The sequence below is a fragment of the Lepidochelys olivacea genome, assembly GCF_965140295.1.
Source record: "Lepidochelys olivacea isolate rLepOli2 genome assembly, chromosome: 24".
Lineage (NCBI taxonomy): Eukaryota > Metazoa > Chordata > Testudines > Cheloniidae > Lepidochelys > Lepidochelys olivacea.
The window spans coordinates 13,886,676-13,912,290 of NC_140434.1; positions in this window are offsets into that span (position 1 = coordinate 13,886,676).

Genomic DNA, 25,615 nt, shown 5'->3' on the forward strand with positions numbered 1-25,615 from the left:
TATGCACTTGAAGACTTTTTGTAGATGTTCCAAGTGTTCTGCCCAGGAATCCAAAAATATGGCCACATCATCAAGGTAGGCGACTGCACATTCTCCCAATCCCACTAGGAGACCATCTATATGTTTTTGGAAGGTGGCAGGTGCATTCCGCAGCCCGAAAAGGAGTACATTAAATTCATACAGCCCGACATGTGTGGGGAAGGCTGACCTTTCCTTGGAGGATTCATCTAGCGGTACCTGCCAGTACCCCTTGGTTAAGTCCAAGGTAGAGATGAACTGGGCCCATCAGAGTTCCTCCAATAGTTCATCTGTGCGTGGCACTGGATAGTTGTCTGGGCGAGTTACAGGATTTAGCTTACGGTAGTCCACGCAAAAACGTATCTCCCCATCTGGTTTGGGAACTAGAACCACTGGCGATGCCCATGCCTTGCCAGAGGGGCGGATTACACCCATCTTTAGCATATCCTGGATCTCCCGTTCTATAGCAGTTTTAGCTTGAGGCTAAGTGACCCCGCTCAGTTCAGACTTGAAAGGGGGAGAGATGTGACGAAGTGGGGGGGTTTCTTCTTTTTTCCTTGTTTTTTCCAATGGTTTGCATGCAGAGGGGTTCGGGACTAGAAAGATAGAGCAGGCAGAGCCCACCTGGATGCAGGGGAGTCTTGGATGTGCTGTGCTGAGGGAAGCCAGACCTGAGGGCCCTGAGAGTTTCCTGTGCTGGGTTCAGACCCTCCTGTGTTACACTGGCTGAGAGTCGCTCCGGTCTAGAGATCAGGGTGGCATCATTCCCTCTGGGAATGGAGGCCCCAGGGGTCCAGAGCGAGTGGACTCCCTGAGGGGGTCCATGGTGCGAAACAGGCATGCTAAGGCTCAGAGAAGTGCGGTTCCCGGAGGTGGAGAGGCTTAACCCCTGAGAGAGAGTGGACCCCTGAGAAGGGTTTGAAAGATTTGAAAGTATTTTCTTTCCTTATTGGTCCTTTTGGTCAGGTGCCAACCAGGTTATTTGGGCTTCTTAACCCTTACAGGTAAAGATACAGTACAGCTGCCCAGGAGGAATTTTATGCTACCCTTATCTGTATGTTTATGACATGGGCTGTCTCACTGAAGGGGGTTCCCCCCAGGGACCACACGGGGCCAAGAGTGGGCACAACCTGGGAGTCCCTGACAATTTCTAAATGAAACATTTTTGATTTTGGGGGTTAAAATGACTTTTTGTTTCAAAACATGCTTCAAACACAGATATTTAAAAATACCAGAAATGGAAAGAAACACTCAAAATTATTTTTTTTTTATTTCTCTGAAGTGCCAGCAAACTGAAACATTCATTATTTACACTGCTCTAGTTTACAAGCACTAGTCCAGACATCTTTTAGTTTCATAGCTTTCAAGGATAGAAGACATCATTGTGATCATATTGTCTGACCTCCTCTATAACACAGCCCAGAGATCTTCCCCAAAATAATTCCTGGAGCAGATCTGTTAGAAAAACATCCAATCTTGATTTAAAAATTACCAGTGATGGAAAATTCACCGTAACTCTTGATAAATTGTTCCAATGGCTAATTACTCTCACTGTTAAAAATTTACACCTTAAGCTGGAGGTTTAGGTTGGATATTAGGAAAAACTTTTTCACTGGGAGGGTGGTGAAGCACTGGAATGCGTTACCTAGGGAGGTGGTGCAATCTCCTTCCTTTGAGGTTTTTAAGGTCAGGCTTGTTAGAGCCCTGGCTGGGATGATTTAGTTGGGGATTGGTCCTGCTTTGAGCAGGGGGTTGGACTAGGTGACCTCCTGAGGTCCCTTCCAACCCTGATATTCTATGATTCTATTTCCAGTATAAAATTGTCTAGCTTCAACTTCCTGGTACTGGATTGTGTTGGACCTTTCTCTGCCAGATTGAAGAGTCCATTATTAAATATTTGTTCCCCATGTAGGTACTTATGGACTGGGATCAAGTCACCCTTTAATCTTCTCTTTGTTCTACTAAATAGACAGCTGCTGGAGTCTCTCATTATAAAAGCGTGTTTTCCATTCCTGTAATCATTCTCGTATCTCGCTTCTGAACCCTCTCCAATTTATCAACATCTTTCCTGAACTGTAGACACCAGAACTGGAGACAGTATTCCATCTGTGGTTCCATCAGTGCCAAATAAAGAGGTAAAATAATCTCTTTACCTTCTCTTTGATGAAGATTGAGCTCTTTAAGTCTTGCTCTATTGGCCCTCTTCTTCAGACATCCTTGTAGCTCTTTGCTGAAGCCTCTCTAACTCTGCCCTCAATGATGTAGCCAGCTTGTTAACTCCTGCACATCTGTTGTCTTTCTTCTCCCCAAGGCCCATGTAGCACCCAAGTTTATTGATTTACACAGACATATGAGCTACCATGGGGAATACAAATGAAGACATTCCATTTGAGAAACAGATTTTTCAACCTCTTGGGCTGAACTTCATCCGTACTCATGAGTTTTATTAGCAGAATGCATTATTATTATTATTACCTCTTTGTACTGTGGTTGCATCTGGGTGTCCTTGTCATGGACCATCACTCCATTGTGCTCGGCTCTGTACAGACATGGAACAAAAAGACTGTCTTGTTCTCTTCCACTGTGTCAGAAAATTACGTTAAGATAGAAAGAAACAGGCTGTGATAATAAAATCACTGGATGAAGTTTGCAAAAATGAGTTTATTGCTTCACAATCGTATCTGCAGGTTTATTTGTTTTTACTGACAATCAGAACAAAGTCGTTTTCTCATTTCATACCCTAGAGGACACAGAAAGTCACGAGGGCTATAGTTATGGCACTATGAGCAATTCCTAGCTAAGATGGCAGCAGGGTCCACTCCAGGGAGGGAAGATGCTTCAGCAGCCAGGATTTTGTTTAGACATCACTAGAAGAGAAAAACAGGAGAGGAGTGAGTCAGCCTCCTTCAGGACTGGGAAGAGGTATCAGTAAGATTCCTTTGCAATGAATTCATAGATTTTAAGGCCAGAAGGGACCATTAGGTTATGTAGTCAACACAGGCCAGGGAATTTCCTGCAGTGTGGAAAGAACTACACTAGGCTGCCGTATAAGGGGATGCTTTCATGATCAGTAGCTTGTGGCTGGACTGCAGTGTATCTTTTAGACGGCTGGTCTGTTGAGCTATAAAGACTAGCAAGCGATGGAGAATCTACCTCACCCCTGGGTGAGGTGCTCCAATGGTTAATTATTCTCTCTGTGGAAACAGTTGCATCTTATTTCTGATCTGAACCTTTCTAACATCGTCTTTCGGACCCTGGGACCTGCTCTGCCTTTGTCTGCGAGATTAAGAAGCCCTCTGCTATCAGAAATCTCCTCCCCAGGGAGGTACCTATAGTCCATCAAAGAAAGATCAGAGGAAAGGGCAGCATCTGCAGAGCCACTCACCACCCTGAGAAGTCTCTGGCCTTCCAGGCATTGATGACCTCAGTGATGTTCCCCGCGACTCCCCCGCTGGGCAGCCGCAGGTCATCAGAGACGTCGCCATTGAAGTTCCCACAGGGTGCACACAGCTTGTTAGCCAGGCTCTCGCCGACTCTCAGCAACACCTCTCCGCTGGGACTGAACAGAACCTGCAGTCCCGAGGCCTGGACCACGGCCACGCCGCCCTGAGACTTGTGCACAGACACAGCATCGGAGATCTTTGCCGGGAGAGGCACTGGGCGCCCATTCACCTGGAACACACAGACTTAGACCAGAGGAGAACTGGGAAACGTGGGGGTGAATGGCAGGGACTGAGCTACAGTCCATCGGCCCCATAACATGGCAACAAGATCTAGAGTCTAGGGGCCACAGTAACTGGCAATGGGGACTAGAGTCTTCGGGCTGCATTATAAGGCAATAGACTTAGACTGAGAGGTGCAGAAAACACTAAGACGGAAGGAGGAGCCAATCAATAAACAGTGCCCTGGAGAGCAAATTGTTCCGATTCTCTCAACACCCAATGAAGGTGCTCTGATTTGCATAGGCAACTTGATTGGCAAACGTCCCTCCTGCCTTCAGTGTTATTGACCTGTGAGCAATTGTGTCTCTTAGTGGGAAAAGTCAAGAACTCTAGAGACTTTATGGAAATGATTTAATTCCCTCATTTGAATATTTGGTGAATTCGCTTATTTGAATAAATGACCACAACCCTAGGGGGAGGGATAGTTCAGAGGTTTGCGCATTGGCCTGCTAAACCAAGGGTTGTGAGTTCAATCCTTGATGGGGCCATTTAGGGATCTGGAGCAAAAATAATTGGGGATTGGTCCTGCTTTGAGCAGGGGATTGGACTAGATGATCTCCTGAGGTCCTTTCCAACCCTGATATTCTATGATTCTAAGAGAGACACAAGGTGGGTGAGGTGATATCTTTTATTGCACCAACTACTCTTGGTGGAAGGGACAAGCTTTCAAACTACACAGAGTTCTTCTTCACGATGGTGTAGCTTGCAAGCTTGTTCCTTCCACCAACAGATGTTGGTCCAATACAAATGATCACCTAATCTAATCGCCTTTTATGATGAGATTACTGGTTCTGTGGATGAAGGGAAAGCAGTGGATGTATTGTTTCTTGACTTTAGCAAAGCTTTTGACACGGTCTCCCACAGTATTCCTGTCAGCAAGTTAAGGAAGTATGGGCTGGATGAATGCACTATAAGGTGGGTAGAAAGCTGGCTAGATTGTCGGGCTCAACGGGTAGTGATCAATGGCTCCATGTCTACTTGGCAGCCGGTGTCAAGTGGAGTGCCCCAGGGGTCGGTCCTGGGGCCGGTTTTGTTCAATATCTTCATAAATGATCTGGAGGATGGTGTAGATTGCACTCTCAGCAAATTTGCAGATGATACTAAACTGGGAGGAGTGGTAGATACGCTGGAGGGGAGGGATAGGATACAGAAGGACCTAGACAAATTGGAGGATTGGGCCAAAAGAAATCTGATGAGGTTCAATAAGGATAAGTGCAGGGTCCTGCACTTAGGACGGAAGAACCCAATGCACAGCTACAGACTAGGGACCGAATGGCTAGGCAGCAGTTCTGCGGAAAAGGACCTAGGGGTGACAGTGGACGAGAAGCTGGATAGGAGTCAGCAGTGTGCCCTTGTTGCCAAGAAGGCCAATGGCATTTTGGGATGTATAAGTAGGGGCATAGCGAGCAGATCGAGGGACGTGATCGTTCCCCTCTATTCGACATTGGTGAGGCCTCATCTGGAGTACTGTGTCCAGTTTTGGGCCCCACACTACAAGAAGGATGTGGATAAATTGGAGAGAGTCCAGCGAAGGGCAACAAAAATGATTAGGGGTCTGGAACACATGACTTATGAGGAGAGGCTGAGGGAGCTGGGATTGTTTAGCCTGCAGAAGAGAAGAATGAGGGGGGATTTGATAGCTGCTTTCAACTACCTGAAAGGGGGTTCCAAAGAGGATGGCTCTAGACTGTTCTCAATGGTAGCAGATGACAGAACGAGGAGTAATGGTCTCAAGTTGCAGTGGGGGAGGTTTAGATTGGATATTAGGAAAAACTTTTTCACTAAGAGGGTGGTGAAACACTGGAATGCGTTACCTAGGGAGGTGGTAGCCCCACACTACAAGAAGGATGTGGATAAATTGGAGAGAGTCCAGCGAAGGGCAACAAAAATGATTAGGGGTCTGGAACACATGAGTTATGAGGAGAGGCTGAGGGAGCTGGGATTGTTTAGCCTGCAGAAGAGAAGAATGAGGGGGGATTTGATAGCTGCTTTCAACTACCTGAAAGGGGGTTCCAAAGAGGATGGCTCTAGACTGTTCTCAATGGTAGCAGATGACAGAACGAGGAGTAATGGTCTCAAGTTGCAGTGGGGGAGGTTTAGATTGGATATTAGGAAAAACTTTTTCACTAAGAGGGTGGTGAAACACTGGAATGCGTTACCTAGGGAGGTGGTAGAATCTCCTTCCTTAGAGTTTTTTAAGGTCAGGCTTGACAAAGCCCTGGCTGGGATGATTTAACTGGGAATTGGTCCTGCTTCGAGCAGGGGGTTGGACTAGATGACCTTCTGGGGTCCCTTCCAACCCTGATATTCTATGATTCTATGACCTCATCCACCTTGTCTCTCTAATATCCTGGGACCAACATGCCTACAGCAACACTGCAAACATCTTCTTCAGGTTACTGAGTTCCGAATGTGACATCATGATACTGCCTCGGATTCCTCCCTCTTTCCTGTGGGGGCAATCTCGCTCCCCACAGTGGACAGGGCTCCCCGGGATGGGGTGGTCTTTCCCTCAATGGCCAGGTGCCCCAGTGAAAGGAGGGATCTCTCCCAGGGACCCTACTGGGTCACAAAGACCCTTCCTAAAATAGTTCCCTGCCTCTCCTCCAACATCAGAGGTGGGACACAACAGGGGTGAAGGGGTGGCTGGGAGTCAGGATTCCTGGATTGCTTCCCCAGCTCTGGAAGGGGAGTGGACTCTAGTGGGTTAGAACAGGGGGAAGTCCGGACTCCTGGATTCTAATTCAGTCTTTGCTACTGAATAATTGTTTATCCGTAACTCATGTCATCCCCAACAGCCTGTACACCATGTCCTGTCAACAGGGGGCTCATGAGGCTGAGTGACTTGATCTTTGAGATGCCCAGATCGGCCTCAGTTACAGATCAACATCACTGTAATTTTTAGACTTTTCATCATTTTGGTGGCAGCTGAATGAGCCTCCTGCCCCTTTGCCTCAGGCTGTTCTAACGCGGCCCCCTCTTACCCAGGTCTCCTTGTTCCTTTTCACAGCTATGAAAGCATCTTGGAAGAAAATGTAGGCGGTCGTCCCAGCCATCACTGCCCCATCGCTGCATGCCCTGACATCCACCACCACCCTGAACCAGGAGGGGGCGCTGTCATTGCAGAGAGAGGCCAGCTCGTAAGCTCCACTGTGGAGATCTCCTCCAGAAGCGCCGTCGAAGGAGGTGAGCCGGGCTCCAGGGAGCAGCGTGCACCGGCCTTCCTGCTTTATGCAGCCGCGCACCCCGTCCTGGAGCGCACAGATCTCCTTTTCGGGGCAGCTGTGTGGCTCGCAGACAAGCCCGCCTGAGGCCTGGCAGGTGCACTTCTCGGAACAAGCACCGGAGATGATGCTCTCCCCGGCCTGCAGAGAAATTCCCAAACAACTTTGTCACAGGAAAGCATCAAGAGAAAATTCCCAGGATGGGATCAACTCAAAGCTCCCTTTCATTATTTAAATTACAGTAGCATGCTGACGTCCCATTGCGCTAGGTGCTGTACAAATAAATAGTGAGCGATTCTCCCTGCTCCAACCGAGACCAGGGTCCAGTTGTGCTGGGTGCTGTACATAGACATATTAAGACACAGTCCCTGCCCCAAAAGGTATGTCTTTACTGCAGAGTTATCTTGGGAGATCTTTCTTCCTCTGGGGTAACCTCGACCAGGAGTGAGCAGCCACACTACAAAACCCTACCCCAGTGTCCCCCCGATGCTGTGTCCCCCCGATGCTGAGCTCCACCCTGTGTGCTCTAGGTGTGCCAAATTTGGGAATTTTGGTAATACTTTATCAGATCTACATGCGTCTCAGTTTCCCTCGGTGCTTTGTACTGCTGTGCACTGAGTGTAAAGGGAAGGGGTGAGGTGTTGGACTCATGTAGCCACCTGGTTGGAGGCCAGAGTCAATAACAAATAGAATAAAGTCTAGGCATGTGAACAGAGGGTCTGGAAGAGACAATGGAAACCCCAAAGGCTGGGACATTCACCTGCTCTTACCAACTACCAAGAGACAGGAATTTAGCTGCAATGAAGCAGAGCAAATGTCTGAGCAGGAGAATGAAGGGGAAAGGTGACAGGTGGCTGGGTGCAGAGCTTAGCTCACAGGGGCTCTCTCCTGAGATGGAGACAAAGGGAGAGAGACAAAGAGAGGAAGCAACATGGTTCCTCCAGCAGCATGGCTCAAGGGAGCCCAGGCATTAGCCAGTCTGAACTCTGCCGTGACCTTTGCTTCTCTGGGCTAACCCAAGGCCTTTCAGATGCTGTAGCCAGGGGACTAACAAGCTGTTACCTTGAAAAGATGGCCTGGTATCACTGCAAAATCTCACTGAGGGCTTTGCACCCTGAAGAGGTAGGAACAAAAACTCCCACAGGAATACAGCTTGGCTGGACTCGCTGCAGGGAGCCATGGAGAGACAAGGGATCACTGGTACCCAGAACGCCAGTTGAGGACTCATGGGGCCATGAGCCTGTCCCTGTGGAGCTGTGTGGGTCCTTGGGGCCCAGCACACTAAAGGGACTAGTTACAGGCTGGAGCATAGACCAGCCCCTGTGAATCCATGACACAGGAATTCTTCCCCAGTGAATTGTGGGAGAAGGTGTCTGTCCTTCTGGGCACAGGAGGGCTATCAGTGATTTAGCCTATGTCCTCATGGCAAAGTGGCTGTTACCAGTCTGAGTGTAAACAGCACTGGGGGTCCAACCCCATCCTCGCTCCCACCCACCGGTTAGGCCAGTCAGCCTAGGCTGAAAGAACCACTGAACTCCAGGTGAGAAAATCAGAATGGCCATAGTGGGTCAGACCAATGTCCGCCTAGCCCAATATCCTGTCTCTGGCAGTGACCAGTGCCAGATGCTTGAGAGAGAATGAACAGAACAGGGCAATTAGTGTGTGATCCATCCCCTGTCATCCACTCCCAGCTTCTGGCAGTTGGAGGTTTAGGGACACCCGGAGCATGGGGTTGGGACCCTGACAATCTTGGCTAATAGCCACAGATGGCCCTATCCTTCATGAATTTATCTAACTCTTTTTTTAATCCAGTTATAGTTTTGGCCTTCACAGCATCCACTGGCAACGACTTCCACAGGTTGACTGTGTGTTGTGTGAAGTGCTTCCTTTTGTTAGTTTTAAACCTGCTGCCTAGTAATTTCATCAGGTGACCCTGGTCCTTGTGTTACGTGAAGGAGTAAATAACACTTCCCTAGTCACTTTCTCCACTCCACTCTGGCTTGTATAGCTCTCGATCACATCCCCCCATAGCCGTCTCTTTTCTAAAACGAACAGCTTCAGTCTTTTTCATCTTTGTGTAGAAGCTGTTCCATCCCACTAACCATTTTTGTTGCCCTTCACTGCACCTTTTTCAATTCTAATATCTTTTTTGAGATGGGGCAACCAGAACTGCCCTCAGTATTCCAGTTGTGGGCATACCAGGACTTGATATAGTGGCATAATTATATTTTCTGTCTTACCATCTATCCCTTTCCTAATGGCTTCTAACATTCTGTTCGCTTTTCTGAGAAGTTTGGGTGGATAGGGGTGAGGGGAAGGGACAACATTCAGGGAAGCGCCTGAGTTTACTCTGCAGTGAAGACATCCCCCAGGGGACCAAACCTCAACTGGAGAGCAGAGAACCCCAAAGAGTTTACAAGGGGGAGAGGGGAAACTGTGGCCAAAGAGGTGACATGATTTCTCCAAGATCATTGCAGAGCCAGGAACTGAACCCAAGTTTAATTCCTAGCCCAGTGCTCCAATTACCCTGCAACTGTTGCCTTTGATAAGAAATGGGCAGTAATAATAACAATACCACCCAGCTCTTCTATAGCTCTTTGCATCAGTGCACCTCAAAGTGCTTTACAAAGGAGATCAGTATCGTTCTAAGATGGGGAAACTGAGGCACAAAGAGGGGTAGTGTCTTGCCCAAGTTCACTCAGCAGGCTAACACTCTTTCTTTACCTGTGATTTCAACAGAGACAAAGGGACATGACTCAATTAAGGCTGGAAATCAGACAAAAGTTGCCAACCATAGGAGGAGGGAGGTTCTGGAATGGCCACCCACCAGGAGGAATGGGAGCAAGGAACCTGACTGGGCTGAAGATGGAACATGATGATGAAGATGGAAGTTCATGAACTTTCTAGACAGGAAAGGACCTCTATCCCATTCCCCATTCTCCAAGCCAGCCACTTACCCTAACTGGGGTCAGGATTAGACCTGCAGCCCCCTAGAGGGGAAAGGCAGTATGTCCCATTCCCTACCCCCTTTAAGCCAGCCAGTGTCCCACGCTGGGCCGGATCAGAGCCGGCGCCCTCTAGTAGGGAAGGGCTCCGTATCCCATTTTCCATCCAATCCCTTGGTTTTCCTGTGATGAATCCCTAGTTCATGGCATAGTTTCATTTCCACGTACATGGATCACACAGGGCAGGTGTCTGGATGCTCATCTAACCAAATGCCGCTGACTGCAGCAGAAGTCACATGGGTGACTGAAGGCAGGACCTAGCTGTAGGTTTTGGGTGTCACTGCACTGAAGAGCACAGACACACAGTCACTGTGACTCCCAGTGGGAAGCTGGGACAATCCCACACCTACAAGGGCATCCGATGCAAAATGACAGCATCCAGGACGACAGCCGACTCATATCCCAGCACCCACCTTGATGTAGCGTCCGTCGTGCACGCAGCCGCATCCTTCCATGGACGTGCACGTTTCCCCATTGAATGCGTAGCCGGCTTCACACTGGCAGCCTTCAAAGCATTTTGCAGTGCACTGGGCAGGGGAGAACAAGCCAGCGCAGGTGAAATCACAAGATCTAGTGCACAGCTCGTAGTGGCTGTTGGCCGGGCAGGTGAAAGCTGGAGAGAGAGAAGTAAAGGATAATGAGGGATGAAAAACTGATTCCACCATGGGCATAGTTATTAGACCTGTGCGAATAACAGAGCTAGGCAAAATGTTTGGGTGAGGCAGAATTTCTGCAGAAAAATGCATTTTTCATTTGGGTCAAATTCAATGAATATTTTCAGATGGAAAAAGCATGTTGGTTTTTTTCATAGTTAAGATGGGATTTTTTTTCCAACTTTTCATTTCAAAACAGAATTTTGTCTCCAAATTTGGCCAATTAAAAACAAAATCACACACACACACACACACTCACGTGAAAGCCATACCAAAATGGTGGAGCTGAAACGAAAAACTTGGCCAAAAAATTGTTTCAAGTCAACCCAAAATATTTTGGTCAATTCAAAATTATTCTTTTTCGTCAAGTTTTCCAGTGAAAAGAAAACATTAGAAAAAAAAATGGTTTCAGTTCCAGTCAACCCAGGTGTGGAAGTAGATAAAGGGAATTTGGATGCAGGCCTCTGAAATGAGCAGGAGTCAGGCTATCTTTAGCTTTAATAACGCGAGATTTGTAGAAGCGGGGATAGTGCGAAGCGAGTGGAAAAGAACTGTGAAAGAGGCTGTCGTGACCTTGTATTAGATAAGAATTGAATGCTGACTATAAGAGAAATGGTAAGAAAAATAAGATATCATGAAGGAATATGTCTAAACAATATGCAGTTGTTACTTATTATTGTCTGTAATAAAGGTATAAATACTTACTCTAATTGTTTATCTGGGAGAGACCTGCCTAGGTGGGGGAAACCCTGTGTCCTAGGGCACTCTCTCCCTCTGTGCAATTGCTTGAGATAATAAAGTGGATCTGATTTGCTGCACCCAACCAGAGAGTAAGAACTGTGTTTTTTGCCAACACAGGTTTTTGGGAGGGATTGTCCAGCTCAGCCTCTGAACAAAACAATCTGTGAGTCGTTCCCCTATAGTCATTGTTTGTTCTCTGGCTGTGTTGAAATCGAAACATAAGGATTTTTATTTCTTTTTCTTTTTCAGGGTTCTTTTAACCTTTAACAATCAGAGTAAAATTTAAAAAGTCATTTCAAAAAAAAAAATCAGATCATTTCAGTTTTTCCAGAACTTTTTTTAACCATAAGAATTCAGCAAATTTGACAGAAATTCTCCAAACGTTTCAGTCAGTCAATCTAAAGACACATTTTTGGTGAAAAAAAGATTTATGTGAAACATCTCATCCCGGGGCCATTTTCTGGTCTAAAGCTCATCTGACCACTAGGAGAATCATTTTTCTGACTGCACGCTGGAGACTGACTGGTATGCTGTACCCCCCGCCCCCAACGTCACGGCCCCTCTCGCCCAGCGATGGAGTATGGGGGCAAACATTGACTCCCGTGGAAGAGTGCCTTCTGCTAAATCGTTCACACGGCAGCCCTTCCTAGCACTGCTCTGCGGCACCGGGGTCAGCACTGATTCGAGGGGAGACTGTCGAGTACTGAGCCTATATCTGCACGACAGTAGCCACTGCTACATAGCTACCGCACTGCAGCTATGCTCCACCCTGTCCCCTGCAGCATGCAACCCACCAGCTACTGACCCCTCGCAGAGGTATCTGACGGACAGAGAGATTGTGACACCAGATCACTAATTGCAAATACAGCTGAAGATAAGAGCAGGCTGTAGATTGTTCTGTTGACTTACGGCAGAAGGAGGCCGTTCTCCAGGCTCTGACTGTGCCTCCCGCTGCCTGGCACGCGGCCACGTAGGCCTGGAGGCTCTGGCAGAGGGTGTCTCCCACCCCATTGGCAGCACACATGTCATAGAGACAATGGTTGAAGTACTCGGCGGGGCTGACCAGCGAGTGACAGTCTCTGAAGGGACCCGAGGTGGCTCTGATCAGCCCACAGGAGCTCTCGACCTGGTACGGCGCTGTCTTGGCTGCATCGCAGACCGGGCACCTCTCACCACAGCCATCGGCGCACGTGGCACCATCAACGGGCACCTTCCAGGAGGCCCCAAACTCATCCGCGTTCTGGGCGCTCTTCCCACCGGGCAGCAGGAAGTCGTCGTTCTTGTCGCCGTTGAAGTTGCCGCACAAGCCGCACACGTGTCCCTTGTAGGAGCTGGGGATGAAGACTAGGACATAATAGGAGGTGTCATAAAGGACTTGGAGGCCAGAGGCAGATCGGACAATGAGGTTGTTCCCCTCCTGGTTGATCTGAAGTTTCCCATCGTCCATAGCCAGTGGGAGAGTGTAGAGCTCCCCGTCCACCTGTGCCAATGAGAGGGAAATTCACCCGTCACTAATGGGGACTCAGCAGCTGTGTCCTGGTTACACACGCACATACACACACACATCACTCTAGGCTACAATGAGAGTAATCTCAAACAGGGACTTACCGTGACTTTCCACTTCCTTCCCCTCTCCATGGTGATGGTGTAACCATGCACAGAGACCACCACCATCCGTGCCACTGACACTTGGCCATTACCGTAGCTCTCATTTTCTACCACCACAGAAAAGTTTGCCAGCCCAGCGTCACTGCTGCAGACTCTGGCTAAGCTGTAAGTGCAAGTGCCCTGGAAATCAAAGGCCCGTCCATCAAAGGTCAGATAGTGAGGGTCACCAGATGCTACACATTTGCCGCAGCCCGTGGCGTGGCAGCCCAGGACTCCGTTCTCCACCCTGCACTGCTCGCTGGCTCCGCAGGAGGCCTCCCGACACTGGACGATCCCATTGTCTTGGCACCGGCACCGCTCCCGGCAGGAGGCGCTGGCGTGGAACTCCTCTCCCTTCCTGTAGTACCTGCCCTGGTGCACACAGCCGCACTGCGCGACAGGGACACACCGGTCTCCGCTCAGGAGGAACCCGGCGTCGCAGAAACACCCTTCGGCACAGGGAGCGTCACAGCCGTCCGGCGCCGAGAGCCCGTGGCAGGTGCCAGGGCAGCCGCTCCCACAGAGCTCGTAGTGGAAGTTACTGGGGCAGGTGGGACCTGTAGGAGAGGGGCAGAGGGAACGTGCAGATGGCCGTGAGAGAAAGCTTCTTAAATGAATGCACCACCAGAAGAAAATGTGCAGGTATCACTTACAATCGTGTTGTTGGCGGGAACTGGGAGCCAAAACTCCTGGGTTCTAGTCATGGTTCAGGGCGGGAAGTGGGGTTCCCTGGCTTAGAGCAGGGAGGGCTGGGAGCCAGGACTGCTAAGCTCTGTCATTGGCTCTGGGGGGACAGTGGCGTCTAGCGGTTAAAAGCAGGGGAGATTAGCACTCAGGGCTCCTGGGTTCTATTCCTTGCTGTGAGCAGTCAAAGGGATCTAGCAAATCAGAGCTGGAGGGCTTGTAATCAGGTTTTCGGGGTTCTATTGCCAGCTCTGGGAAGGGATGAGGATCTAGTAGCTTAGTCCCAGAAGGGCTGGGAAGGAGTCAGGACTCTGGGGTTTTCTTTCTGACTCTTGGAGGGGCGTTTGGTCTAGTGGTAAGAGCTGCAGACAAGGGGACGTGTTGCAAGGTGAGTCCCAAATTCTGGAGTGGGCTGCTGTGTAATGTTTAGTGATGGAGGACTGGGAGTCAGAATAACTGGCTTCTGCCACTGGCTTCTCGGGTGACTCTGAGTTACTTGCTTTAGTTCTTTCGGTGTCCGTTTTCCTGCACCCTGACGGGATTCTATGATTCTATGATTCTAGTGTTGGCAAAGTATTTCCAACCCCTGGGAGACAGGTGCCAGCAAGGAGACAGGATTACATTGCTATAGCACAAAGATAAAGCAAAGCTGAGTAGGTAACCTTTACGGTTGGCAACACTACTGCAAGCTGATAGGTGTGTAAGGCCAGAGACACACGGCTGAGCCCTTCTGAGCCCCCTGCAGAGGGTGCTGCACATGGAGACTAGCCAGTCCTTAAAGCAGATTCTAGTAGGCGACACTCACTGCAGAATGAGGCTGATCTCCACTGCCATATCCGGATGCCCCTGGCCTGGCAGGCCGTCACGTAGGCACTGATGGCACTGCAGAGAGCATCCCGGAGACCCTTGTACTGGCAGGTGTCAAAGACGCAGTCGTCGAAGAAAGGGGCTGGGTCGATGACTCCGTGGCACTCTCTGAACGGTCCGTCCCCTCTGGTGATGACCCCGCAGTACCGATCTCCCTTGTAGGGTTGTCTCTGAGCCTCACTGCAGACCAGGCACTTCCCGGTGCAGCTGTCTGAGCAGCCCGGGACCTCCCCCACCTTCCAGCTCTCTGCGAACTGGACGGCGTTGGCTGCCCGTCTCCCGTCTCTCATGGTCAGGTCGTCACTGGCAGTTTGGTTGTTGTCACCGCACAGGCCGCAGAGGGCGTTGGCGTAGGTGTTGGGCACAGTGACCCGGACCAGGCTCCCGTCGAAGGTCACCCTCAGCGCGAAGGCGGTCTTGATGAGGACTTGGGCTCCGCTGACGTAAGCCTGTAGCTTCTCCTCATGGTAGAAAGGCAGGGCCACAAAGACTCCGTCCACCTGGAACAGACGCGGCAGGGCCAGGGTTTAATTTTGAATGAATACTGCAGGCAGAAGGTGGGGACCCAGGACTCCTGGGTTTTATTCCTGGCTCAGGGAGGGGGGGCGAAGGGAAGGGAAGAAATGGGGTGGGGCCTAGTAGCTTTGAGCAGGGGAGGCTGGGAGCCAGGACTCCTGAGTTCTATCCCCCGTTCCGGGAGAGGAGTGAGATCTGGTGGGTTACAGCAGAGGGGGATGGGAATCAGGATTCCTGGCTCCTATCCTCAACTCTGGGAGGGCAGTGGTTGGAGCGCGGCGGCTGGGAGCTAGGACTCTTGGGTTCTAACCCCAGCTCTGGTCAGGGAGTGGGGTCTAGCGATGAGAGCAGCTTTGCAGGACAGGTTCACAAAGAGCCTGTCTATCTGGAACACACGTCTTGGGGATGGTCTGAATTCCCAGTTACACGAAGGCCTGCTCTACACTAGTAAATTAGGGCAGTATCACTATCGCTCCGGGGTGTGAAAACTCCACACCCCTGACCCACGCAGTTAAACTGACCTGACCCCTGGTGTAGACGTTGCCAGGTCAACGGGAGAATTCTCCTGTCAACCTAGCGAGTGCCTCTTGTGAAGGTGTCTTACCTACACCAATGGGAGAACTCCTGCCATTGGCATTGGCAGCCTCTTCACTGAAGTGCCGCAGCTACGGCAAGTCCATTGTGCCACATTAGCAGTTTATTTGGAAACAGCCCTAAGACTCTCTCACACCCCTTGGGCAGTGTAAATGCGGTTGACTCCCAACTTTCTGCTGTCAGATACCTGGAAAGGGCCTTCGCGCAACAGAAGTCAGGATCAAGTACTTTAGTGGAGGAAGCTTTTAGGGTGTTGACTCCCCTGGAGTCAATGGGGCCAGATCCCCAGCTGGTGGGAATGGGGCATAGCTCCTGTGGAGGGAATGGGACCCGATCCCCAGCTAAATGAGTGAGTCAGTTGAATGCACATCAGTTACAGTGGCAAAACGGCCCTGATGCAGAGGAGAAAATCCTGCCCTATATATTCACAAAGAGGGACTCAGTTCCTTCCCACACACCCACCACCAGCTCAGTGTGCAACGGACGCAGGTCTCATTTCTGAAACGGGGAGAGAAATAATGGGTAATGTGTCATCAACAGCAAGAGTTCCTGCTCCCAGCTCCCCGAGAAGTCATAGAATCACAGAATATCAGGGGTGGAAGGGACCTCAGGAGGTCATCTAGTCCGAGCCCCTGCTCAAAGCAGGACCAATCCCCAACTAAATCATCCCAGCCAGGGCTTTGTCAAGCCTGACCTTAAAATCTTCGAAGGAAGGAGATTCCACCACCTCCCGAGGTAACGCATCCCAGTGTTTCACAACACTCCTAGTGAAAAAGTTTTTCCTAATAGCCAACCTAAACCTCCCTCACTGCAACTTGAGACCATTACTCCTCGTTCTGTCATCTGCTACCACTGAGAACAGTCTAGATCCATCCTCTTTGGAACCCCCTTTCAGGTACTTGAAAGCAGCTATCAAATCCCCCCTCATTCTTCTCTTCCGCAGACTAAACAATCCCAGTTCCCTCAGCCTCTCCTCATAAGTCATGTGTTCCAGTCCCCTAATCATTTTTCTTGCCCTCCGCTGGACGTTTTCCAATTTTTCCACATCCTTCTTCTAGTGTGGGGCCCAAAACTGGACACTAGTACTCCAGATGAGGCCTCACCAATATCGAATAGAGGGGAACGAACACATCCCTCGATCTGCTGGCAATGCCCCTACTTATACATCCCAAAATGCCATTGGCCTTCTTGGCAACAAGGGCACGCTGTTGACTGTAGTCCTGTGGCTCTCTGTCCCTACCTTGATCTTGCGGGGATATTGCTGGCTGACAGTGATGTTTCTACCGTAGACCTCCAAGGTCACCACTTTGGTGTAGGACACGGCCTTGCTGCCGCGGTTGTTATTCTCCACCTTGATGTTGAATGGCGTGAGCGTGGGGTCCTCGGAGCAGACCCCAGCCAGAAGGTAGATGCAGGTGCCCATGAAATCATACTTTTTCCCGTCGAAGGTGGTGTAGTGAGGGTCTCCGGAGGCCGTGCAGGTGGAGTAGCTGATTGGGGAGCAGCCACGGACCCCGTTGATCACGGCGCATCTCTCGCTGGCCTTGCAGCCGGTCTCCTGGCAAAGCACCATGCCCAAGCTGGGATCACATCTGCACCGAGAGAGGCAGTTCTCATCGGCCCAGAACTCCTCGTTGGGTTTGTAGTAGCGGCCATTGTAGTCACAGCCACAGCTCTCCACGGGGACACAGTGGCCGGCACTCAGGACGTAACCGTTGTCACACTGGCAGGTCTCCACGCAGGGCTCCAGGCAGGAGGAGTTGGCGGTTTGGTCGGAGCAGCTGGCCGGGCAGGCGTTCCCGCAGGCCTCGTAGTGGCTGTTCTCAGGGCAGGGCAGGACTGGGAGGGGGTCAGAGAGGGGGAGATTTAACATCACAGGAAATGAACTAAAAACACCTGCTTACATGCAGCAAGAGCTAGAGAGAAATTCTAATGTGCAATCGGCATGCTCTATTTCACAGGCCCGATGTACAAGCAGCCACACTAAGGCCACCTCTGGAGTACAGCACAGGGAACAACCCCGTTGGGCAAAGGAGTTTGCTAGCTGGGAGAGCAGGGAAATGCTCTCTTTGTATAGAAAATCCAAGAAAATCTGCAAAGTGCACCCAGAGCAGATGAGACCTCACTTGTCAAGGCCTCCTCTGGAGCCCCGCCCACACCAGATGACCTCAGACTCAGCACACGTCCCGCAGAAGTGGAAAGACTCAGGAGATCCTACTGGGTTGGGACCCTGTATTTTCAGGTAGTATTTCGGATGGGTCCATCTTTCCATCGCTTTCTGATCCATCCCTCTCTTCCAGCCACTTCACCCACCAAATCCATCCCGCTTTTCTATTCTTCACTTACATCCCTCTTACACAATGCTGAACACCCCTTCTTTGAAGTGCGGAAGTGAGATTTTCTTTACATTAGATTGTAATAAATCTTTCTCGTTGCCTCCATCTAATTGACGTGTACATCCAGGAGTATCTATATCTGTCTAATCTAGAACCTAATCATGGAATCATAGAATATCAAGCTTGGAAGGAACCTCAGGAGGTCATCTAATCCAACCCCCTGCTCAAAGCAGGACCAATCCCCCAAGTTTTGCCCCCGAAATGGCCCCCTCAAGGATTGAACTCACAACCCAGGGTTTAGCAGGCCAATGCTCAAACCACTGAGCTATCCCTCCCCCCCGTTTAGCCAGCCGTCCCTCTGGCTCAGCATCCAATCGACCAATCTTTACCTCTAATTGACTTTATCTCCCCGTGCACCTAATCCATTTATCCATCCATTAAATCTCTTTATCTCTCTATCCATCGAACCCACCTATCCGTCTATTACACCCATTTAATCTCTCCATCCATTTTATCCACGTATCCTCCAGTGAATCTATTTAATCACCCAATCCATCTAATCCATCTACCAATCTATTAAACCTGTTTAATCTCCCTATTCATCTAATCCATCCTCCTAACAATATTTGGAGACTCTTCCTTTCTCTCATCTAACCCAATCTATGAAAACCATGTGTCCATCGATTCTCAATCTAGCTAGTCTCTTATAGGGGCTTCTCAAGCCCACATCCCCATGGTGTCTAGTTGCCAAGGTGCAGGATCTAGGCCTGGTGTCTGCCCTGACACTCCGCCCACTGGCCATCTCCTCAAGCAGCACAGTAACTCTAGTCTAATTGCTGCTTTTGTCAATAAAAAAAACAAACCACCGAGCTCACCGCAGCCGGACGGTGTCCTCCAGTCATAGACGGTGATGCCCTGTTTCTTGCAGATGGCGGCATAGGCCTCCAGCGCCTGGCACAGGATGTTCTTGGCTCCCCCGTTCAGACACACGTCGTAGATGCAGCTGTCAAAAATGTCCTGGGGGCGCACTTTGGAGTGACACTCTCTGAAGGGCCCTCCTGGTCTTTTGCTGATCAAACCACAATATTCGTCGCCCCCGTAGATCTTCTGCTTGCTCTTATCGCACGTCGGGCATGTCCCTTTGCAATCATCCCAGCAGAAGGGGTCCCGGTCTTTGACTTTCCAGCTCCTGGCCCACTCCACGATGGAAGAGACTCGGGTGCCGTTGGGTGACGTCATGTCATCTCCACGCTTTTGGTTGAAGTTCCCACAAAGGCCGCCCATGGCCCCATAATAGCTGCTGGGGAGGGTGATGATCAGGCGCCAATTCCAGTCATACGACACCTGCAGACCAAAGTCTGTCCGCAGGATAGCACTGAGACCGCTCTGGTAGAGCTTGATTTTACCGTCTTCCAGGGTCACCGGCAAGCTGGTGGTCACGTCATTGATCTAGAGATAGGAGGAAAGAACCAACGGTTATTTCTCTTTTCATCTCACCTCTTCCAAGAGTTCTGCTCCTCTGGGACAAGAAAGATTAGAAAGCCCCAATTAAGCACTTGAGTCCTCAGAGATCAAATGTTCTCTGTCCAGGGGATCTGGCTGTGGAATGAATTCCCAGTGCAGATTAGATAAATCCAGAGTGTGATCTGGACTCCCCTTTAATAAAGCTTCCCGACAAGAACGAAGCATTGATATTCACAGCTTGAAACCCACCCAACTCACCACAAAATCCTACTGCAAGTGGAGATTTTTCTACCCCAAAAAGAGGAGAAAAGCCAGAAGCTCCATGGATTGGAGCAGAGACTTTACTCTGGTCAGTACATGTTATGGAGAGGATGGTTGGCTCCTATGGTGATGGGCGGCAGTACAAAACCAAAGAGCTAGAGAGAGAGAGCGAGAGAGTTGTGGAAGGAAGACAGGAACTGTTTAGCCTGTGCGGCCTGGAGGGATCCCGTGACATGGGGAGACTGGTAGAACAAGAGTTCTGGGGGACCTAGGCTGACTGGGGGATCCTATGTGGTCCATGGAGGCAAGATTGCCCAGGTGAATTGGGAGGGCCCAGGGGCCCGGAGCAGATAATTTTAAATCGGTTCATTTCTCGCTTATTCTGTTCTTCTTCTGGAATGTTGTCATTTTCGATCTTGTTTCTTTTCATGGCCACTTTGAGATCACAAAAAGGGGATTTTCTTTCTGATAATCTGGAAAAATTTCTATTTTAAAATTTCTGAATATCATTTCTTTTTTTTAAAAAAAATACCTATTTCAAAACAAAGGACCTGATTCAGCAGAAATTCTTGACAACGAAACAAACAAAGGTACTGGCCCATTTGTATGAATGGAAGAAAAGAGATGTTGACATTTTCCGAAAGAAAATTGGTCTTCAACCAGCACAGAGAGATCGATAGATGTGTATGGGGATGGTTGGATAGATCGATGGAGAAAAAGCAGATGTGTATGGTGATAGATTGAGAAACGGATTGATGTGTATGGGCTGGGTGGAGAGAAAGAGAGATCTATATGGGGACAAACAGAGGGACGGATAGATGTGTATCCTGACCGATGGATTGACAGATTTGTCTTGGCCTAGATGGTAAGATGGATGCATATGTATGGGGAAGGATAGACAGAGATATAGACAGATGGGTATGCGGATGGATGGATGGATGGATAGGTAGATGTGTATGGGTATGGATGTACCCATAGGGAGATATTTTTATTCCAAATGTAAGCTCTCCAATCATTTTTGCACTTTTGTACTCACTCTGATTTTCCCAACTTCCTTCTTGTAGATGGAGATGTTGTAGCCATAGACGTAGATGTTGGTCAGGCGCACGTAGGAGACAGCCTGGTTGCCTCCCCTGTTGTCGTTCTTCTCATCGATGGTGAAGGGCACCAGGGTGTTGTCGCTCCCGCAGTACTTGGCCAGGGTGTAGGTGCAGGTGCCCTGGAAGTTGAAGTTCAGCCCGTCGAAGGTGTGATAGTGCGGGTCCCCCCAGCCCCAGCAGGTTCCAATGAAGTTGGGAACGCACATCGCACGGCCGTTCTGGACCTTGCACGTCTCCTTGGCCCGACATGTCAGGACTTTGCAGGGATCTGAAAGGAGAGAAATCCCAGCAATCCATGAGAGTGAGGGCTAGGGGGGCAGGGGAGCTCGGTTCAGCACAGGCCCAGTTACCCACCCAAAGCCATTCGGAAGAGAGGCCAACCAGAGAGCAGTCAACGGGAGATGGTTTCCTGTAAAAGCTCTGCCTGAGTAGGGATTAAGTAAATAGGTCAAGTAAGGACCTCAACCTTTGACCAAAGCGGCAGGCCCAGAGGATACTTTTCTTTACCTCTTGACAGTCAAGTGCCTGGTCCAAAGCCCAGGAGAGAATCAATGACTTGATTTGACATAGCCTGCCTCCCAGCCCATTGGCTCCAACCCAGAGAACCCACCATGTAACCTACCCCCACCCCTCCCAGAGCTGTGAATAGAACCCAGGAGTCCAGACTCACAAACCCCCCTGCTCTAACCACTAGTCCCCACTCGCTTCCTAGATCTAAGGATGGAAACTCTACTCTGCGCCAGCTCCTCAGCTGTCCTGACTCCACTGAGTCTGCTCTAAGGACTCTCTATCTCTACGTCCACCTCTCTTCTTGTTTAACTCTTGCACTCTCTTTCACCTCTCTTAATGCATTGCATGACTCCATCTCTGATCTGACAGGTTTCATCCCTGGTGCAGCTGTGGGCTTCGCAGGTCACCCCTTGGGCAGGAGTGCAGGTGCAGCTTTGCTGGCACTTGTTAGTCAGAACCGTCTCATTAGGCTGTTTGAAAAAAGGGAAAAGAACACAATGTAGCCCGGGGAAAGGTAGTTTTTCAGTGCGGAGATGTTCATTTACAGGGAGGCCATATCTGGGACTACAACCGAGTGTCTTATCTCCCAGTCCGCAGCCGCTCTACTCCACTTGGCACGACTGCCTTCCCGGAGCTGGGGAGAGAACCGAGGAGTCCTGACTTCCAGCTCCCTGCTCTAACCACTAGACTCCACCACCCTGCCAGAGACACGGTTCATGGAACCAGGATTGTGCCATTAGTGCCTTTCAACAGAGATTCATGCATTGCCATTGGCAACCGACAATGGTCTGATCCAACATGGCTGATGAGAGCAGGGCGTGAAGGACGTGACTGGATAGGAGTTAACACCCCAGCAGGGGGCGGTACCTGGTAATATATCCCCTTCTTGAAGCACCCACAGCTCTGCAGAGCCACGCAGCCCAGGCCGTCGAAGAGGAAGCCATCGTCACACTGGCAGCCTTCGGCGCAGGTGTCTGGGCACTTCCTGGCGTCGGTGATCCTGGCACAGGTGGTGGTGCAGAGGTCGGCGCACACCTCGTAGTGACTGTTGGCCGGGCAGCGCAGAGCTAAGGCAGAAAAAGAAGCAACTGATGGCTGGAGAGATCTCAGCCCACAACTTAGAGCAGGGGCGGGCAAACTTTTTGGCCTGAGAGCGGCATCGGATTTTGGAAATTGTATGGAGGGCTGGTTAGGGGAGGGGGACGTGGCCCGGCCGCCACCCGCTCTCCACGCCCCCCTGCTTCTGGTCCCCTGACAGCCCCCTCCCACCCTGGACTCCTGCCCCATCCAACCACCCCTTCTTCCTGTCCCCTGACTATCCCCAGATCCCCCGTCCCTGACTGACTCCTGCCGCCCCATCCAACCCCCTCTCCTTCATGACTTCCTCCCCCAGAGACCCCTGCACCCATTCAACCCCCCTGTTCCCCGCCTTCTGACCGCCCCGACCCCTATCCACACTGCGACCCCCGACCACCACCTCAAACTCCCCTCCCACTATCCAACCCCCCGGCTCCCTGCCCCCTTACCACGCTGCCTGGCTGCCGGTGCTACTGCCGCACACAGCGCAGCCCGGCTGGAGCCAGCCACACACAGCGCAGCACAGAGACCGGGTCAGGCCGGGCTCCGCAGCTACGCTGCCCCAGGAGCTCACCGCCCTGCCTCCCAGAGCATGGCGCCGGGCAAGCCTCCCGGGCCAGGAGCTCAGGGGCCGGGCAGGAGGGTCCAGTGGGCCGGGTGTGGCCCACGGGTTGTAGTTTGCCCACCTCAGGCTCAGAGGGACAGACATGAAGGAGAGGAGAATCTGACGGGGATGAGAGGACCAGGTCACCTTTATAAGGGAATATGACCTTGTTGGTTCCCACCCAAAGGAGTCTCTCAAGAAGCCCTGAGGCCTGGAATGAGATACCTAGAATCGCTCTCCCCGCCCCCCAGCGGGAGGGGAGCGAGTGGGATAGGCCCTTCTGCTACACCAGCATCGCGGCACTTACGGCAGAAGGAGGCGCTCCTCCAGGGCTGGATAGGGGCCCCGGCCTCTTGGCAGGCCGTCACGTAGCTGTGGATGCTCTGGCACAGGACCTGGGAGTCCCCGTTGCCCAAGCACACATCATACAGGCAGTTGTTGAAATACATGCTGGGGCTGACCGAGTCGTGGCAGGAGGCGAAGGGGCCGTCGGGGGCCGTGAGCAGCCCGCAGTAGTTGCGCTGTTTGAAGAACTCCTTCTTCTTCTCCTTACAGACCGGGCAGCTGTTCCCGGCGCATCCGTCGTCACAGGCCACCCCCGGGATCGGGACTTTCCAGGCGGAACCAAAGGCTGCCACGTTAGGGGCCGCGCTGCCGTCGGGGAGCAGGAACTCGTCGTCCCGACGCCCGTTGTTGTTCCCGCACAGGCCGCACGTCTGGCCCTGGTAGTTCCCTGGGACGGTGACTCTGGCGTGGTAAACCAGGTCGTAGCTCACGGTGAGGCCGAAGTCAGTTTGCACAAGGACGTTCCCGCCGTGCTGATACGCTCGGAGCTGCCCATCGGCCACGACCACAGGCAGGTTGTGGGACACCCCGTCCACCTGGAAGACACAGAGTATTCCCTGTGAACCGGGGCAGTGGATGTTGTTGGGGTGGGCTATGGGCACAAGATAGGGTCTCAATGACACCTGGGCAAATCTGTTGTGACTCCACTGAACTCAATGAAATTATGGCCATTTCTGATCTCAGATCCCTGGGCTTACTCTGCAATCATCCACTGAGCGTAATATGCTGAGGGCTGGATTATGATCTCACTTGTCCCAGAGAAAATCCAGAGCGATTCTGCTTTCTTCAGTGGGATGCCTCTAGACTGGCACTGGTGCCAGTAAGGTCAGGATCAGAACCTGAATGTCTGACCCCTCCTGCCTGTGCGCTCCTAATGAGTGACCCAGGAGACAAGTGCCCCTTGCATTGCCACATCAGTGGGGCTGCCCCATTGCAGGAACATCTTGAGCAGGACTTACCATGACGAGCCCCTTCCTGTTCTGCAGCAGGGTAAGCGTGAGCCCGTAGACCTCCACGGACACCAGCTTGGTGACAGACACCTTGCCATTGCCCCAGGGCTTGTTCTCCACCTTCACGGAGAAGGATGTCAGGTTCCTGGCGTCAGCGCAGGTCTTGGCCAGGATGTAGGTGCAGGTGCCTTGGAAATCAAAGGCAACTCCGTCGAAGGAGAGGTAGTGGGGGTCTCCGGCAGCAGAACACGTTGCAGATCCGACAGGGTGGCATTTCCGGACGCCATCCGCCACCTTGCACTGCTCGTTGGCTCCACAGGAGGCCTCCCGACACTGGACGACCCCGTTGTCTTGGCACTGGCACCGCTCCCGGCAGGAGGCGCTGGAGTAGAACACCTCTCCCTTCCTGTAGTACCTGCCCTGGTGCACACAGCCGCACTGCGCGACGGGGACGCACCGGTCTCCGCTCAGGAGGAACCCGGCGTCGCAGAAACACCCTTCGGCACAGGGGGCATCGCAGCCGTCCGGCGCCGAGAGCCCGTGGCAGGTGGCAGGGCAGCCGCTCCCACAGAGCTCGTAGTGGAAGTTACTGGGGCAGGTGGGACCTGTAGGAGAGGGGCAGAGGGAACGTGCAGATGGCCGTGAGAGAAAGCTTCTTAAATGAATGCACCACCAGAAGAAAATGTGCAGGTATCACTTACAATCGTGTTGTTGGCGGGAACTGGGAGCCAAAACTCCTGGGTTCTAGTCATGGCTCAGGGCGGGAAGTGGGGTTCCCTGGCTTAGAGCAGGGAGGGCTGGGAGCCAGGACTGCTAAGCTCTGTCATTGGCTCTGGGGGGACAGTGGTGTCTAGCGGTTAAAAGCAGGGGAGATTAGCACTCAGGGCTCCTGGGTTCTATTCCTTGCTGTGAGCAGTCAAAGGGATCTAGCAAATCAGAGCTGGAGGGCTTGCAATCAGGTTTTCTGGGTTCTATTGCCAGCTCTGGGAAGGGATGAGGATCTAGTAGCTTAGTCCCAGAAGGGCTGGGAAGGAGTCAGGACTCTGGGGTTTTCTTTCTGACTCTTGGAGGGGCGTTTGGTCTAGTGGTAAGAGCTGCAGACAAGGGGACGTGATGCAAGGTGAGTCCCAAATTCTGGAGTGGGCTGCTGTGTAATGTTTAGTGATGGAGGACTGGGAGTCAGGATAACTGGCTTCTGCCACTGGCTTCTCGGGTGACTCTGAGTTACTTGCTTTAGTTCTTTCGGTGTCCGTTTTCCTGCACCCTGACGGGATTCTATGATTCTATGATTCTAGTG